Source organism: Astatotilapia calliptera, chromosome 3 (assembly GCF_964374335.1).
Source record: "Astatotilapia calliptera chromosome 3, fAstCal68.1, whole genome shotgun sequence".
In the NCBI taxonomy this organism is placed as follows: domain Eukaryota; kingdom Metazoa; phylum Chordata; class Actinopteri; order Cichliformes; family Cichlidae; genus Astatotilapia; species Astatotilapia calliptera.
The window spans coordinates 74,416,172-74,432,162 of NC_137424.1; the positions used below are offsets into that span (position 1 = coordinate 74,416,172).

General features: G+C 42.9%; 2 long non-coding RNA genes and 1 pseudogene across 4 annotated transcripts; 1 reads left to right on the forward strand and 2 right to left on the reverse strand.

The window, feature by feature from the left end:
• Positions 1-2,227: 2,227 nt before the first annotated feature.
• LOC113017750 (nuclear factor 7, ovary-like) lies at positions 2,228-4,224 on the reverse strand (annotated as a pseudogene). Its single transcript, XR_013906525.1, has one exon. The product of XR_013906525.1 is annotated as a nuclear factor 7, ovary-like (transcript).
• A 689-nt stretch (positions 4,225-4,913) lies between these two features.
• LOC145425811 (uncharacterized) lies at positions 4,914-5,636 on the reverse strand. The gene is made up of 2 exons (XR_013906561.1): positions 5,252-5,636; positions 4,914-5,176 (listed from the first exon to the last, which is right to left on the reverse strand). It is a non-coding gene; the product is annotated as an uncharacterized LOC145425811 (long non-coding RNA).
• Positions 5,637-8,552: 2,916 nt separating this feature from the next.
• Positions 8,553-12,551, forward strand: LOC145425817 (uncharacterized). 2 transcript variants are annotated; one of them, XR_013906571.1, is made up of 3 exons: positions 8,553-8,684; positions 10,272-10,538; positions 12,166-12,551. It is a non-coding gene; the product is annotated as an uncharacterized LOC145425817 (long non-coding RNA). The 2 variants fall into 2 exon arrangements; XR_013906572.1 differs by having other exon boundaries at positions 8,555-8,684; positions 10,297-10,538.
• The last annotated feature ends 3,440 nt before the right edge of the window (positions 12,552-15,991 follow it).

Sequence of the window (15,991 nt, forward strand, 5' to 3'; positions counted from 1 at the left end):
CAGTGAGAGCTGCTGGCACAGTTTGGAGGTGTTCTGCCCCCTGCTGGACACACAGAGCTACAACATGAGGATCAGAGGAGGCTGGTGCTGCTTCACCTTTAGACACAAGAAGGAGGTCAAAAAATGTAAAAACAGAGATTGTTTTTAAACCTGTAAAGGGGGAAATCCTGACGAACCAATCCACAGCCAGAAAAGAAGTCTAACTCTGTGCTGCTCCAATCAGGAATCAGCTCTGTTACTGTGTGAGTGTGTAAAGTCACAGAGTAGCTGGTTTCAAATGTATCTATAAAGTTTATTCACATTTTATTTAGGCTTCAAAAAACAGTCCAAGTTTATTTCTTTGGACTTTGTTCACTTAGCGCCACCTGGAGGACAGTCAGCTCCCTGCAGCAGCTCTGGAGGACTGTTAACTGATGAAGAGCTCGGACTGCACAGCCTGCTTCATCACCGACTTCTTTAAATAAACATGACCACGATCAGTCGCAGCACCTCAGACAAACACTTGTTACACAGCAGCCGCCTTCACACCGACTGAGCTCCATCACAGCTTCAGAGCTCAGCTTACTAAAGTCAAAGTTTATTTCCTCTCAGGTTTCTTACTTTCAGTAAAGTTTCACTGTTAGAGCCCTGACCAGCATCCTGCAGCATCTGGAGCAGCTGTGTGGTGCTGTCATGGCAATAAGGATCCAAATCTGTGGGGATGTTTCCAGCAGGGGTTATAACCTGCAGCCAGCAAGGTGTGCCTAATAAAGTGGCCGTGTTTATGTCCCAGTGCAGCAGCATCAGAAAACGGTGGTTTACATCTCTGTTACAGGAAACCTGAAGAGTTAAAACACAAGACAAGAAAATCTAAACGTTACACAAAGAACATAAAAGAACTAAACTTCATAAAAACTTCACAAATGATGCTTTAAATGAAAAATAAATCCCTGTAAATAATTCAACAGGTCACATGTTAGAACCACCTTAACTAAACTCTGTAGCCGCTCACTGTGGTTTGTCCCAGCAGCTCTTAGGAAACAAACTGCTAACTTCAGTGTCAGCACACACTGTTAGTAAACTATGCAACACTGAATTCAGGTTTCAGTTGTGTTAAGTTGTGAAGTTGTGATGAAAGTCTTCTTACTGACACAGGTAGGATGGTCAGGCGTCCTCTGTTCCTTCACCGTTCATGAACTGTCACTTATAAAATGCTGCCAAACATCAACTACACTCAATAACTAAACGTGTGCAGGTTAAAGTGATGGACGCCCAGATCTGCACTCCAAATACAAACAGACTAAAGGTGTTTCCTCCAGAAACAAAGACAATATTTACAAAGGTCTCACAGGTAAATTGTGAGCGATCACAGCAGCATCTCATCCTGACTAACAGCTTTTAGATGCAGGGAGAGCGTCGTGGTTCAGAGGTGGTTCAGCAGATGATGAAGGCCTTTCTGTTGCATTGTGTAGTGCTGTGGAGGCCATGATGGTCGACTGGGTCTGCTTCTACTGAACTCACAAACACTTCTGAGGTATTTACACCTGAAGCCTCATTGAATGTGAGTCAGAAACAAACGGCTCAGCTGTGATTAATGGATGTTTCCCTGCATTTCTATTTTCACACAGTTTATTTCTTACAGCAGGAAAACTGAACAGAATGTATGTAAGAGGTCAGAGTGAGGATGACGTCACTTAATACAGGAAATACATGTTTGTCTGTTTTGATGATGAAGGACTTCTTCAGCTCTGTAAACAGCTACACTTGAGAGGACAGAGGTGATTTCATGGATCAATAACAATGTGTTTATCAGCTTTCATCATCGCAGTGCAGACATGACGTCAGATCTATCAGAGTGAAGGCCGTCTCTCTGATGACATCACAGAGCAGAGTCCTTCTGTCCAATAAAGGATCTCAGATCAGCTGCTGCCATCTTGTGGCCACAGTTGGTTACTGTCTCTGAAAGTTGTCTCATGTTTCCTGTTGTCCTGCTAACAAAGGCTGGAGCTCATCATGCTGAGAGGGCAGCAGCATTTTGTGGCTCTTCACACATGTTCATTATATTCTGATGATCCTGGATGGAGACAAACTACAGATAAGTGTGTTCAGCCCAACTAGTTTATCTCATTACAGCAGTTTGATGTTTCCCTTTGAATCCCCCTGAAGATCCTGACAGTGAAGCACGTACATAATACTCCAGCCTTTCAACTCTGAGCTTATTTAGTTCTATTAATACACTGAAATCTCATTTGTGTCATGAAGAAAGTCTTTAATCAAACAGAATTCAAAGATCAGAAACATTTCATATATGGAGTTAAACATGAATCATTGTTTCAACAACATATTTATTGTTGTCATAAACAGACAAGAAGACAACAACAAACTGCTCCTCCCATTCAACACATGTCAGTCCATATCCCAGCAAACTAAATCATCTCCATTTACACATCAAATAGAAACATGAATCACTTGTAATGATTAGAAACTTGATAGAATTTCAAATCTAGTTTGGGGAGTCATTCAGTGAGAAACAGTGAAATGATTTTCCATGTGAAAAGGTGGACAGCAGAAACAGAAAGAAACAGTGAAACTAAAAGAGAAACAAAGAGCTTTGGAACAACGAGGCAGCAGGAGGACAGCTGCAGTTTAACAGCTTCAACTCACTGACAGGAAACAACATTAGAAACATCATCATCCTCAACTCATCTGCTGCACTGACACTGACACCTTCAACGGCAACACCTTCAGTTTACCACCATCACCAGTGCCAATGTATGGAAACATCCTGTGAGTGAAAGTGTGTGTGAAGGTGTGTATGTGTGTGTTAGTATCAGGATCAGAGAACGACAGCTTTCCTCTGTTCCAGTCCAGATTCACTCTGATCCTCTGGAGCTTCTTCTCTACTGAGAGAGCAGTGAGAGGAGCTGATGGTGAGCGTGCTGAGTATTTACCTTCATCAAACCCTATTCTCCATAATCCAGACCGTATGCGTCCCTTCCTCTGCACAGACTCTGCTAACACACCCAGTACCCACCATGTACTGTCTCCAACTTCAACATCCCAGCTGTGAGTCCCTGAGTTAAAGCCCTCAGAGCCCAGGACACAGCAGGAATAATCAAACCTCTCTGGATTATCAGGAAGCTGCTTCTCTCCTCCTGGTCTCACACTGGTCAGATCTTCAGACAGGATGAGTTTTGGATGAGCAGTGTTTGGGTCCAGAATGAGAGGAGTGTAGGAGACCATGTCCTTCATGTTGTTCCAGATGTTGAAGGTCAGGTTGCCCAGGTGTTTGGCCTGGTCTATCAGAGCTCCTGAGGGCAGCTGTGGATCATCCAGCAGGGGGCAGCGCTGGACTCTTTCCACTGCAGCCTTGTAGTTGTGCAGGAATGAGACGTCTTCAGCTCTCAGCTCCTCCTCTGTGGCTCTGACTGTGTCTGAAAGAGCTGCTATCTCTCTGCTCAGAGCCTCCATCTTCTCCTTCATCATCCCACTCTTCTGCTCCTCTTCCTCCCTCAGTGCAGCCAGCCTGGCCTCCTCTTCCTCTGCTAGAAACTGGTGAAGCTTCTTAAACTGCTCCTTAATCTGCCTCTCTGTGTGTCGGGCCTGGACCTTAATGTGTTCTGCTGTTTGATCAAACTTCACTTGAACTTCTTCACAAACCTTTAACTTCTTCTTTAAGGGCTCCAGAGTTTCCTGAAGTTCCTTCTTGTGTTGTTGTGCAGCTTCATCGATGGGTCTGAATCTGTGATTGGTGTGTTTTTCTGAGGCACATCAGACGACACACACTGGCTGCTGATGGTCCAGACAGAAGAGTTTGAGTTTCTCAGAGTGCAGATTGCAGAGAGCCTCTGAAGCTCTCTGATCTCTCTCCTGTAAGAACGACTCACACAGGTTCTTTAAAGCTCGGTTTAAAGGTGGATCATAAACTGATATTTCCTTACAAACTGGACACTTGTGTGTTGGTCTCTCTCTCCACCATCTCTTCAGACAGTCTTTACAGAAGCTGTGGCTACATGACAGAAGAACAGGATCTCTGAAGACCTCCTGACAGACCGGACAGCAGAGATCCTCCTCTGATCTGGAAGCCATTGAGTCTGTGAGTGAAGCTGAAAACAGCAGACAGGAAGTACAGTCAGTCCTGGCTCCCCTCCCTCCTCTACCACCTTCACTGAAACTTGCTTTGAGTCGTGTTTTTGCTCAAACTCACATTCAGTGTGTGGAGCGTCAGCAGCTTGAAGCAGCAGTGTTGGAGTTTTCCACTTTTCTCTCCTGTAGCTGGACTCACTCAGAGGAAGCTGCTAGTTTGGTCTGAGCTCAGTCTGATCGTCTGTGCGTCTCTCTTTACTGAGGACGAAGAACTTCCCGTTTCCTGGTTTGTCACATTTGAGTGACGTGAGGGGAGGAGACAAATGTTGCTGTTTGACTTTTAACTAAGGTGTGTTTCAATCCTGCCTGCAGCTCAAAAGCTGTAAAACAGGTTTTGTGTCTTTTCACCTCCACAGGTCACAACATGAAACCTGTTGTGAAGTTTATAAAATAAAGTGTCACTCGGTGGTGCAGCTGTTTGTCAGCTTCTATTTTAGACTTTGTTCTGGTTCTTGTTCAGGTTCCCAGCAGTGGGAGTGTAATGCAGTCACACACACACAGGTGGTGTTCAGGTGGATTCACTTAGTTACAGACAGTGGTGTTATTTCCTGTAACTAAGGGTGTGTTTCACTCCAAAGTTCAAACATTAACCTGCCAGAAGTTGTAAAAGTTACTAATAAAGAGCTTTTCTCTCAGAAAGCAGAAAGAAAAGAAATAAGTGTAAAGAGTGCAGCAAAATGTTTTAGTGTGAGCTGGTTCATCTGATCTGGTTGTGTAAAAGTCACTGCATGACACTGAGTTTTACTTCTGTCACGATTAGTGGAGCGGACTCAGGCGCAGACCACAAGTTTCTTCAAATCAAAAGTGAATTTATTTACAGTGTTCTCCACGGTGACACACACACACACACACACACACACACACACACACACACACACACAACGGTGTCTGGGAAAAAGGGGTTCCAGGGTCCGGGAGTGAAAGGGGCAGGAGTCCAGGGAGGGGAGATTTCCATACAGCCCTCGCAACCACACACAGCTCCTCTTCTTTCCTCCATCACTCTTGCTCACGCTCAGTCACCGTGCACAGGGAAAACAGGTCCAGGGGAAATCTATACACAGACAGAGAGACAGTTAGTCTCCTGGTTCAGACACGAACAAACTTTGCAGAGTGCAGGACGACTGACGCTGATGGCTCAACGATCCAGCGACGAGTAGAGCAGACTCGCCATCTTAAGTAGGACTCCAATTCTCATAATCAGCGGCAGGTGTGCTGATCATCTCCAGGTGCGTGGGCCAGGAGCAGGAGCCCACACTGAGCTCCGCCCCGGCAGGAGAAAGAGAGAGTGGGAGAGGACGAGAGAGAAAGGGAGAGCAGAGGCGAGAGAGGAGAATAAACAAAACAAAGCGCCTGACTGCTGTCAGCTGGAGAGGTGCGGGGACCATGACAACTTCTGTGTTACTGACACTCATCTCTGACTCAGAGAAACGATTTCTCCCCTGTGATGTTCACACAGTGGTGAGTTACATGTGTGTGGAATTTTTCACGTTTTATAGAATTAAATTTCCTCTTACTTTCTTTTTTATTAACCTGAGTCACTGATCATTTGCAGTATTACAGAGTCTGGCAGTCTTTGCATGATGTCCACGTCACTGTAAGTTTCTAGCTGACTCTCAGGTGTGACAGGTGTGCCAGCAGGAAAGAGTAATAATAACCTGCATCCTGAGGTTTGTCATGCAGGATTAAAGGAGCCAGGCTTTGTTCACACAGCTAGGATTGTATTTTACACTGACCCTGGGTCAGTATAAGTATCATACAGTTCAAACGAAGCACTGAAACTTGCACATATTTATTACAGATGCACTAAAGAAAAACGGGATATTTACCGTCAGTCTGTGGCTGCGATTAAACACTTTACTGGAAACTTTATTAACCAGTAACTTCATCAGTCATGACAGAAGCTAATATTTCTGTGCTAACATCGTTTAAACCAGTGGTTCCCAAACTTTTTTTGCTGGGCCCCCCTTTGTTTCACAAGAAAAATCCCCCCCCCCCCCTTTGTGCGCATGAACACATCCTCCAACCACACACACCCATATTTTGCTCCATTGCATGTGGCTATTTTCACGCCACGCTGTGCGCCACGTTATTGTTGAGATGAATAGCAGAATGGCAGATAGAGACAAAATACTGTTAATCTTACCATCTTCAGGTTTTACACGCTTACATACACACACAGTTACTGTCCCTCCATTTAGAAAGGCAGAGGCATCACGATGTGATTATTTTACTGTAGTTGTTTTTTTTGATGTGTAACAACATTACTATCAATGCATTTTCCAAAAAATGCCTCTCTGTGCAAAATGGGTTTAAAAACATAAACAACTGTAGGATCCTGTTTGTCCGTGATTTAAACAGCCCAGCGCTGCTCCTGATGAAGGGAAAACCAATTCTGCAGGGAGACCTACCTCGGCACTTGTGCAGGTGATTTTTCTCTTACTTTCTTTTTTCTGTTATTTACTAAAGAATCTGTCAAAGAAATAATGAATTCTCCACACGTGTTTGAAGGTTGCTGATACGTTCATCTAGCACAGACCTATTGCTGGAACGCCAAGACAATTCTACTACAATGGCAAAAACAAGACGCAAGTCACCAGAGCTCTTTGTGTTGCTCGTGCATGAGGGAGAGAACTGTGACGAGCATCGTTCTCTCTGTTAAGGAATATATTCTAAAATACTTCTTCAGCAAAGACTCAGAGAAGAGAAACACACAGAATTTCTTGCAAGCAAGGGCAGTCTCCGGACTGAGAGAGTCGCGCCTGAGAAACTGCCCCGGTCTTTATTTTATACTTCATTGGGTGTGTGTGTGTGGGGGGGGTCAGAGTGTGGCCCCATAAGATCTTCCCTAAACCTGCTGGTCTCAAAGTCCAGCAGTTCATCAAACCAAAAGGCACTTAGACTAAAACAGACATAGCTACGTTAATCCTACCATAAAACAATAAGACAAGGTACGACCTCTCTCATGCTCCTAGGATGTGGGGTGAACACCCTAGAATGTTACATGCAGCATTCTACCATATGCAAACTTATATCACTAAAAGATTATACTGACTACTAAATACAATTTTCCATTGACACCCTCCAAGTAAGCAAATGAATGTTAACAGTCAAACATAGAAATTAACATTTGCAAAATCGTTCCAGCTTTGTGGTGCATCTCCTCCAGGTGTGTAAATCACACATGCAGAGTGGTTTGAGTTCCTCAGAGCTTCATAAATGTCTCTTCCAGTTGTTTCTATCACTGTCCATATGACCAGAGTCCAAATGTATGCAGACATGGGTATAACAAACACACCAGTTAGTTTTGCTGTTTGTCAATGTGGCTTTCAGTTATCTTCAAGGCTGCAGGCCTTTGTCAGCACTCCTGTTTTATGGCCTCTATCAACCCTCATCACCTCATTTCATGCATTCTTCCTGTGGGGGGGTACTTATGACTCCTCTATTGTCCTTTCGTCTCTGCAGAAAACCTTTTTTGGAAAGGGTATTGGATTCAATGATTTTACTGCTGTTGTAACCCCACCTGTTGAGTCACTTCAGCAGTCTTGTTCATGATGCAAATGACAACAACAATGACACAAAGGAAGACCCTCTTCAGAGTGTCAAAGCATGCATAGCACAGTGACACAGCATTAGGTGATGTTCATAGGAAACTGCTGTCAGTCATTCCCCGTCACCACCATAGCTTCTGCTTTCTGTTCACAGAATCATGATGCCATCCTTGAACTTCCTCTCTGCACTGTCGATTGGAGCCTGGAACGCTCCCCTCATCCTTCAGATCTCCATCTGTTGTCCACGATCTCCTCGTGATTACCTCTGGAAAGCCCCGTGGCACAGCTCTCCATCCAGTGCAGCTTTATGGTCATTGCTGTGGTTCCAGAATCTTCTCATGATGACCAGTAGGTCCCCAAACAGCATGACCTTTGACCTCAACCCCTGCCTGGGCTGTCAGCTATGGTCCCTACTTCTCGCTGGGTCTCTGAAGATTTCTCAGGAGATTCCACCCTTGGGATCATTTCTTCCAGCAATGCTCTGCTGCACCTGCATCTCCTCACTAGAGGAAAAACTTCTATTTGGAAAACATGTCAACCATCATCAAACCAAAATTTCCTTTCAGTTCAGTGAACTTCACTTATCAAAAAATATAATTATTTATTATTTATTAATTATATTATTGGTTTATCACATTTTCACTTTCACTTATAGGCCATCAAAGTGTTTATTATCTTTACCCAAATAATTGGAGCAGAACTTAAAATCTATAAGCTGTAAAAACTTTATATTTGAAGACTGAAAGAGACCCAGGAAGTGGTCACAGGACGAGGGTGACAGACTGTCTGAAGCAGTTAGAACAAGACAAGGCTGTTGGACCAGGTGTGCTTGCTTTTGAAACTGTGTCTTAATTCCACCTGTTTCACATGCAAGGGTCAGTTCTACAGGCAGGAACGTGGGTGTGCCGTGGGCTCCCCAGTTTCACCCATTGTGGGCAACTTGTATATGGAAGACGTGGGAAAGAGGGCTTTGCTATCCTACCCTGAAACACCACCAAGTCATTGGTTCAGGTATGTGGATGACACCTGGGTGAACACACAAACCTCCATCTCTGGTTTCTTTGACTGGAGGTTGTTGAGGATTTGATGATTTCACAACATTGTATGTGATGTCACTGGTGATGTCATCTTCTCCATCTGCTGAAATGAGTTAAAGTAAACACTTTTATGATTTAAGAATCTAAATGGACCAAATTATGATGACAGAATGGAAACAAAATACCACGATGAATAAGAATGAATATGTACAAACCTTCAAGTTTCCTGTGAACACATCGTCTCACCAGCAGAACCAGTAACACCAGTAGAATCACAACATAGACTACATATAAGTAAATCTTATAAGGCTTACATGATTTACTCATGAAAGTGGCCACTTTCTCATTACTGTCATATATTGTTTTAGTAAGTAATTCAAAGAACTGTTTAGACGGAGCCAAAGTTCAGTAGAGATAGTTGTGATTGGGAAAGCTCAGAGATATTAAAAGAAGCACTGAGGCTCCATCCCCACCAGAGATGTGACACGCCTCGTCCCTTCGCTAGAATCTGTAGCGAGGGATTGGTTCACCAGAGACCTCGCTCCTGGCTGCTGCCCAGCACACATTGCACCCTGAAGATTCTTGTTTGTTTGCAAAGAAAATTAATATCACTCTCTCTGTCCAAATGCTGTACGTCCACGATTTTAGCTACTTTGTTAGGCTACTTTACTTTTCTAAGGCTTAAGTAAATTCAGGAGTGATCCCCAACAATGTCAGAGTAAGAATCTGCTTAGATACGATATTACTAAGATTTTCAGGGCCGAGTACAATAACCTCAGTTTTATCTGAATTAAGAAGCAGAAAGTTAGCGGCCATCCAGGTCTTTATATCTTTAAGACATGTGTGTTATCTAGCTAACATGTAGTGAGTCGTTTAATCTTTAAATGACATTTGTAGAATTTGCCCACTTCCTCTCACCCACCAGTGAAAGGAGAGGAAAGGGAGAGAATCCTGTGCATACACAGAAATGAAGAGCTGGCAGAATTCAATTCAATTCAATTTTATTTATATAGCGCCAAATCATAACAAAAGTTGCCTCAAGGCGCTTCATAGATACAGAGAAAAACCCAACAATCATATGGCTCCCTATGAGCAAGCACTTTGGCGACAGTGGGAAGGAAAAACTCCCTTTTAACAGGAAGAAACCTCCGGCAGAACCAGGCTCAGGGCAGAAAGTGGACCCTCGAACAAATGCTCATCCTCTGAAAAGGTCTGCAAATGTTTTCACTGTCAGTAGCAGTAGTTTCCACTGAACCAAATAATCCTAAAAATGTTTTTAAACCTTAAACCTATGAAGGCTGCAGGCCACAACGTGCTGGTCAAGCAACAAAGTTGTTCTTCATATTACTAAAATGTTGGAGCTTGTGCCTCTTCAGATGTTTGCTCTTCTTACTTGCAAATAGCCGAGGGGAAATGCCCGAAACCTCAGTCCTGATTCCACAGCTTTATTACATCAGCCTGGTAGAAAATAATTTTTCACTATCAAATCAGGCCACCAGGGGGCGGAGCGGTCCCAGAAGTTCAGTCGTGAGTGATATCTAACCTCTCTTCTTCCTCGCAGCTCGTCTGATCGTGAGTCCCAACAGCTCTGATGTCTCTGAGGGAGATGTTGTGACTGTAATCTGTGAGGAGGACCAAAGCTTTTCTGATTGGACTGTGAGGAGAAACACAAGCAAACTGCAGAGGGCTGAGTGTGGAGATGGGCGGGGACAACAGCAACGTGATCAATCATGTTCAATCAGTACGCTGGTGCCTCACGACACCGGAGTTTACTGGTGTGAGTCCAGTAATGGTGCCATCAGTAACCTGGTTAATATCACAGTCACTGGTAAGCTGATCACTCTCACTTTACTTCTTATTGCATCCACAAATTGAGCTGAACATGCAGGTACATAGATTCTGTGCTGTTCTTCACTGATCACCTACCTGACTGACAGAGTGATGAAGGACTTCCCTCCCTCGGTGCTTCTTAATGTGTGAGGATATTCTCCATTACTGAGTTAAGACTTCCTTATTTAGATCTAAGCTCTGGATTATCTTGCACGTCTCGTGGCTCCCAAATGTCTCTTAAGTTATTATCCTCTGTAGCCTCATACTTTAGCTTTACTTGGCAAATGTGAATGCTTTGTGTGCTGACAAACCCTTTTGCATGTAGTGTTTTTATGAAAAGCCTTATAATTGCCTAATTTTGTGTTTTTGTTCTGTTACAAAAGCAGGCATTCTTACTGTTGTTTAATATTTTACTCAAACCTTTAAGTTTAATTCAGCACAAAAAGCCCCACTGTAAACAAATCCACAGAACAGAACCAAACTCAGCAGCCAAACAGTTTGTCCTCAGTGCAGGTCGACATTCAGAAAAACCAGCTGCCTCAGCTTGGATGGGCTGATGTGGTTTCTCCTTAGTATCTGCCCAGTTTTTGAGAAGACCCTCCAAAGGAACAGATGTTGCCACAATGCACAGTCTCCCCTCCATCACCTTCAACAGGTAGGGAAAGACTGTGGCCTTGGCCTCCCACCAGCTCTGTGGGCCTTCTCCTTGTTGGATGAGGGGCTCCTCAAGATAACATTTCATCTCCATCATAACATCAGCTGTAGTATTTCTCTTTGCAGCATCTCCTGTAGCTCTTTCATCAAAGAGGCTCCACACAGCAGACGTCTGTGGCTCCTCCTTCACTTGGCCCTGTAATGGTGGAGCTGGGTGGGAGTGCACTTTGCTGCTGCAGTTATTCTCTGAAGTGCCTCATCAACAGCTCTGTTGTCACTGAATGCAAGCTTTTTAAATCTACCATCCAGTGATGCAGCTTCTGAGTGGACGGTGTTGAACTCCACACACAGAAACTTTTCACACTCACTGCTAATTTTGTTTTACAGTGAAGCCACTCTGCTCTGCTAGTCCCAATATCTTTCACCTGCAGCAGATGCTGCTTCGTTTGCAGCTGTCAGTCATATTTCTGTGTTTTTGTGTCGCACTCTCCTCCACACTGCTGTCTGTCATCTCACAGGTATGATGTGCGGAGCGATGCTGAACTTCCAATCCCAGCGTTTCATGTTGCAGGATCAATTCCCATATGAAAATATCAATATCTAATTTGATTACATTTGTTTTTCATCATAAATATGACAGACAAAAGTAAATTCGGCAATTAGCGGGATGGTCTGCAATACCCTGTTAACAGGAACTACACTCACCACCTCTCATTCATGTGCGTGTTACGGCTCTGCAAGAGTGTGAGCCAATGAGAAACCAGAGGCACAAAACTTTAGACCACAAAACACACAATCTGATGTTGGTTTGTAAAGATGTTGCTGATGAGACTTTGTAGAAAGCAGCTGGTCTGAGTGATGTGATCAGAGTGCAGCAGATAATGTCTGACAGCAGTTTGAAGAGCAAATGGATTCTGTTCTGTTCTTCATCATCACCTACCTGACACCTCACACCTGTTTCTCACCTGCAGGTCACACAGGAGGATCTGTTGGACTGAAGGTCAGCCTGTCAGTTCCTGCTGTGCTTCTTGTTGCTGCTGTTTTCTTCATGTAGAGAAAACAAAAACAACAAAGAATCAGGATCCAGCCTCATGTTGAGCTGCAGCAAAATAAAATGTCTGAATCTTTTTAAATCAGCACTCTTAGTCTCCCGCTGGTGGTTTCAGCGTTGTCAGTGAACCTGGGGAACATGAGATGATGCTGGTAACAGAAATCAAAGGGAGTGAACAGCAGACAGGGATCAGCTGCAGGTTTAATACACGTCCTGAATTTGGTTTAGTTTTAAGTTTCTGTAAAATAAAACCAAACGTTGTGATTTGTCTCTTTATAAATAAAGTTGAATTGAATTTCTCTCTGAGCTCCTGCTTCTGTTGTCTGTCAGTGATTTTATCAGTTGGACATCAAGTAAAACTTTGGATAAAATGAAAACTGTGTTCACACAGTGTCTGTAAATCCACGGGTGAAAATAACACATGTAACATTCATACAAGTCCACGAGTGATTGAATGAAATGTGATCATGGAAAAATAAATTCAAAACTATTCAAGACTTTTACCATTAACTGTCGTTCTATTATGAAGTAACAGGAAGGTAATAACACTATAATATAATAATAATAAAGAAAATTAAAAAATATGGTGTAACAGAGCTCACTGCCTCACACTGTCGATAGCAGCATTTCTTTTTAACCTTATTTCATTTAAGGCTCAGACGATCATCTGTTTTCCCTTAAAGTAGTCTAGCTCTGATATCACTTTAGCCTCTGGATGGAGGATTTGCTATGTTAACTTATAGATAATAAACTCAACGTATTACAGACCAAAACCAAACACGTCCGTAGTATAAGACTGGATTTAACTCCCTTCACACCTGTCTCGACACAACAGTCAGGTCAGTCCCTTCCCTTTTAAGAAATCCACCTTAAATGTATTTTAAATGTAAGTGATGCAAAATGAATTTAATATTTTATCTTTAGTTTGTCAGGTAGCATCAGGTCAGATGGATGATGTTGGGTGAGATGGAGCAGACAGAGATGTCATCACAGCTGAGAGGAAGCAAAAGCCTCAACATCCAGGCTTAAAAGTGATGTAGGGAGCTAAAGCTAAAGCTCTGCTTTCTTTGTGTGCTTGTGCTAACAGCAACTAATGAGAAATGTGATGACAATTGTCCAGCTTTGTCCTTTTATATTCTACCAAATGTGAAGTGAACCTGTGGTTATACAGTAACGATAAGAGCATCTTTATTAGTCCCACATGTGGGAAATTTGTTTTGTTACAGCAGGAAGTGGACAGTGCAGTTACATAGCAAACATGAGAGAACCCTGGAATAGAATAAGAAACTGTACACAACTGTACCCAATAGAATAGAATAGAATGATAGGATAAAAATAGAATACACATGCTACATACAACTGAGTACAAATACAACGTTGTCAGAAAAAGAGTGTTACACTTAGTCCTATTGCACATGTGTGTGTTTGATCAGCTGCAAAGTCTTTGTGGTGGAGTCTGACAGCAGAGGGGAGGAAATCTCTCCGCCCACATCGTGGGTGCTGCAGCCACTGAAGGAGCTGCTCTGAAGCGCTATAAAGGTTTGTGATGATCAATACAGGTTTACAGCTCAGATCATACTGAGTTCATTATGACTGATATAAATATGTGATAGAATAATAATAAATCGAGTAAATTGTGATTGACAAACAGTTTTAAAGAGAAAGTTTGTTAGTTTAAATTGTGTGAAAGGTCAGAGATGGAGAGAACACCAGGCTGGGGCTGAATATCAGTGTATTACATGCAAATCTGATTGGATGACAGGACAGAGCATAAACTGAAGCTGGCATGGATGTTCTGGGTCTCCTGCCTCTGTGAGATCAGCAGGTCAAAGATTCAATAGCAAAACTTGGTTGTTCCAGCAGCGACGCCGAGGGCAGTGAGCTCTAAAAGCCTCCCAGATGAAAACGTGCCCGATCGAGAGGTGATCTGCTGCTGATGGGTGACGAACCTACTCAGGTCTCCAGCTCTTATCAGAGGAGGCAGTGAAGACACCTGAGCTTCAAGGCAGTCAGGCTGGGCGAGTCTGTGATTACATACTTTTATCTAAGTACAATCTGAGTATTTTACCTGTAAGTAATCTTACAGTATTATGTTATATTGTGAGTCCTTCTTACAGATCTTCCTAGGTTGAAAATGAAACAGTACTAAATGTAACAAGTAGACAGCAGCACTGAAGTCATCAGTTTAATGGACACAGAGGAAGCTTTTCAAAGGCTTAAGAAGAATAACATGATGCTAGAACATCACATTTTATAATATGACAGTAAAAATAACTCACAGAGATCATCTTCTATGTTTTCCTCCATAAGGGCGGCGAGCCTGGGTCCAGCTATTTGAGTGGTGCCTTGTTTTGGTGAAGCTTTTGAATTGCTTGGCCTTTGAGGCCTGCATGGAGCTCAGGCTGACACTAAGCACAGAAAAGGCCCACAGTGGGTGCACACACAGGATACAGATCTGTCAGGTCATGATCAACAACCACTGACCAAAGCCCACTGATCTCTGACCTCCCAGCCCATTCTTCCTTCAGTGGGCTGCTTTCAGTCATTATGCAAATGTTCTGTTTATAAGATTGAGGAAACCTGCAGTCAGCTCAGACTGAAGAAGTCATGTGGTGAGTGAAATAAATACAGAGGTGACCACCTCTGTATTTATTTCACTCACCACGTGATCCCATCTGCCTGGACTGTCTCTCTGATCTGTTTAAAGCTTTAAACAGTGAAATCAATAACCAACGTGTCCCAGCTGTGTCCCGATTCATTAAAAACTATCACAAAAAAGGAGGTAGACTTTAGAAACACTGAAATGTCTAAAGTCTCCACTAAATCAGGGTCAGATGAGTGTGAAGGTCCAAGACGTTTGCTGGATGTGAATTATCATGTGCAATGCTCCAGTTTAACCACACGGGGGCAGTGTTGTTTTACACTCAGACTGCAGGACATGACAACAGTGTTGGAGTGTGAAAGTAAAGCAGCTTTTCTCTCAGTGTATGCAGAGGGATTTCTGATGACATCAAACTGTTTGTGTGTCTGTTGTCACAGCAGCAGCCATCAGTGACAGCAGCACACAAAAGCAACACAACAGCAGGTTCAGATACTCAGAGGAACAATTCATTTCAATGTCTGACCAGTTTGTAGTTTGTGTCTGAGTTCAGTTTAAAAAGTTTAAAATACTGATCACAAGTTTCAAACAAACAACATATAAGAACATAAGATGGAAACAAACAGAGTGAAACAGAGTTTGTTTCCTTCCTGGTTTCCTGGTTTTCGTATGTTTGTCACACTTAAATGTTTCAGATCAAACACATTAAAATATTAAACAAAGAAAACACAAACTGAAGTTTGTAAATGAAGATGTTTGTTATTAAGGGAACAAATCCAAAGCTACATCATCCTGATCTGAAACATTTAATAAGTGTGACAAACATACAAAGAACAGGAAACCAGTTTGAGCAGCTGTAATCAAACTGTCAACCTTCACACTTTTTACTAAAACCTTTAATTCTCCACTAACATCACTTTGTATCCACGGTCACTCTAATGGACCCTAGAAAATAAGATAAAACACATTCAACGACTATTTTGTGTTGAGAAGAAGTTTCTGGCTCTTATTCTATTTTCTAAAGGAGGCAAACAGCAAACAGGACTCTCCAGCTGCCCCGGAGCAGATTGTAATCATTGCTCTAGACGAGCTTCATCATGTTGCAGACACACCTTCATGCTCAGGGCAGCCGTTACCTGTGTGCTCT